Source organism: Folsomia candida, unplaced genomic scaffold (genome assembly GCF_002217175.1).
Source record: "Folsomia candida strain VU population unplaced genomic scaffold, ASM221717v1 Fcan01_Sc012, whole genome shotgun sequence".
Lineage (NCBI taxonomy): Eukaryota > Metazoa > Arthropoda > Collembola > Entomobryomorpha > Isotomidae > Folsomia > Folsomia candida.
Window position 1 is genome coordinate 3,018,211 of NW_019091204.1, and position 2,867 is coordinate 3,021,077.

The following is a 2,867-nucleotide window of genomic DNA, read 5'->3' on the forward strand; positions in this document are numbered from 1 at the left end:
CAGGATTAACTTTTCTCCCCGCTTGTTCATTCAGAATATTTTACTATCATTGTGTTAAAACTCGATTTGATGAAAACAAGCTAATTGTCCGTCCCACAGATTTTTCAGTTCTTCACTTCCAATTCTTATAAGTAGCAAATGAATAAATTGACCCGATAAAAAGTGTATACGAAGAAAGTGAATGAATATGACTGAATTCTTTCACTTCGAAACTGTAAGGATAAATATTGAACCAATCTTTTTTAACGGTACGTACATATCACGTGGGCTTAAAACGGATGTAAATTAAATATGCTGTTTGTTGAAAAAAATCCCAGTTTGTTGGTAAGGCACCATAAATAAAATTTTTTATTTTGAAAATTTTTCGCAGTTTTATTTCTTTTTGAACGAACATTACGCAAATATGTATTATCAATTCTGCGAGTACGCATAAATTTTGACTCGATTTTATTATCTCATCATACTTTAAAATTTTTTTATTTAATGTATCATTTTATTTTTTTAGTCAATTAAGCAGTCGATTTCAAGATACTCGGCCTTGTTAAAAACCTATGAAACAGCACGTCAACCCACGATCACACCTACCAATAGGGGCTGGCTCCAGCATGTCGCATTCTGATTTGCATTCAAATAATGCAGCTGGTAATCCGAAAAGGGTGCATGCTGGAAATATATTAATAAAGATTTCAATTTATTTAGTTAGTTTTTGTATATTAACTTTATTTTGTTGTTTTTTTCTTCTCGGTCCTAAGTTTTGTCGCAATATTTTAAACATTCATCTCTTTAAAACTAACCACAACCAATAAAAATTTGCAACATTATTGAAATTTATGTATACACTTTGGTTGATAAATACTATGCGAAGTTATCAGATCTGTATCTACTTAATCCACATCCTCGTCACGTATAACATATAGGGGGATGTGCAAAAATTATGTCACAGCCGTAAATCTCTTTTTTCATCACTATTTGGCGAAGAAGAGAGATAATTTAATTTTTCCTACGATTCTAAAACCAGGACAATTTCTAAAATCCGAAACCGGGAAGGCGCCGACGCCGGGACAAGTTTTGAAAAGCGGGACATGTCCTGGCTAACCCGGGACGTATGGTAACCCTATATTAATTTTACAATTTAGCAGAGTTGGGAAATAATCCGGATTAATCAATATATTTAAATGGTCAATCCCAATCCATAATCCGTAATCTTTACCCTTGGGTAATCCGGATTAATCCGGATTATTTCCCAACTCTGCAATTTAATTGTATTGCTTACCCTCTCCTTCGGCTTGACACAGCACTGGGGCCATAACAGCTGTCAGCACTATCAGGATCAGGGTAATCTTGACGGATCGCATGGTTGGAAAACTGGGCAACAAAGCAAAAATGTATTAATTAATTTCAGAATTAAGTATGAGCAGGTGTGAGGTGGTTTACCCAGATTTTGACCGCTGAGAAATAATCATATTTTTCTGTTTTCTAAAATTCCCGCATTTTCGCTTGTGGAGAAACTTTAGCTTAAATTTCCAAACCCAAATTATAATTTTTTAAAATACTTACTCTCCAATATTAATTTAAAAAATTCAAGAGCATGTTTCATGCAGGTTGAATTAAGTAATATAGAAAAAGAAATACTTTAGAAAACCTTTTAATGTTCCGAAATTTAAATATTTTTGCATTTAAATTATAATGTTTTAAAAAATTCGAATTTTGGAAACTTATCCAAAAATTCCGCCCCACGCGATCAGTTATGAAAACGCGGTAATATCTAAGGCTTACCGTGCGTAAACAATTTAAAATTAGTCCGGCAAAAATAGGAGAAAACCAACTAATGCCTATGCCTTGTAAGCTCACGAAATATAATTCACAAAAATATTTCCAGCTTTGAATCTTACCTGGATAAATTTTCTTGTCGGTTTTTATTAAACTTTACGCTCCTACGAATGAAACTGTTGCCTCGGGTCGGTGTGTCGTTTCAATTTATACCGAATTTGAACAATCATCCAGTATATGTACCGTATTATGTATTGCTTCTCACCATCAAGTTAAAGTCATCCGATGCTAGGTCGCGTCTTATTATTCACGTGATATTGCGAAATATATTGCAAAACATGGGCAACTTGATGCATGATTATAAGTTATCTTATTTATAAATCCTAGGCTAAATTTTAATATGAAAAATACATAAGTAAAGTATTCAAAATAAGACTTACATACATACAGTATCCCAATTAATTGTTGATGCGGTGCATGCATGCATTTTATATATCACAAATACTCCATAACGGGTTAATATTTCAAATTGATTTTTACACCAATTATCAACAATACTTCATACTACAATTTTTCAAAATTTCAATTGAATTCGTCCAAAACTGATAAAATTATAGATAGATATTTACATGTCGAGAAGTTGCAAATTGCACGCCACAAAATTGTACATGCAGCTAAATAGTCCAATCAAAATTTTATGTGTTTGTTTGTTTCTTCTGACTCAAACCATTACATTCCTCCCAAAATTCCAAAGTTTCACACCAAATGCTAACTGAACCAACCATCAAGATTTCCTTGACACCTCTACTTTTAACAAATGATCCAAGAAATCAATTGTCCGCACCTGAGTTTTGCTTCCCCCACACTCTGGTCACTCCATCTGAAACAGGAAGTTGAATTTTGGTCAAATCTAATAACGAAAAAATTTTCCTGTGACATGCGGACATCCTGAGTCCTGCCCAGCCAACGCGAAGGATTTCTTGTGGTTTCTCAGTAAAAGATCTTTGGTGTTTAAATATTTAGCGAAATCCCCCGATAATTCAGCTAATATACGCCAGTGTCTAATCGATTATAGGTGAACATCACTGCAAAGGTCA

General features: G+C 33.6%; 1 long non-coding RNA gene across 1 annotated transcript; it reads right to left on the bottom strand.

Moving 5' to 3' along the window:
- Nucleotides 1-317: 317 nt before the first annotated feature.
- Nucleotides 318-2,048, bottom strand: LOC110855319. Its single transcript, XR_002548438.2, has 3 exons — nt 1,893-2,048; nt 1,274-1,365; nt 318-663 (listed from the first exon to the last, which is right to left on the bottom strand). It is a non-coding gene; the product is annotated as an uncharacterized LOC110855319 (long non-coding RNA).
- Nucleotides 2,049-2,867: the final 819 nt, after the last annotated feature.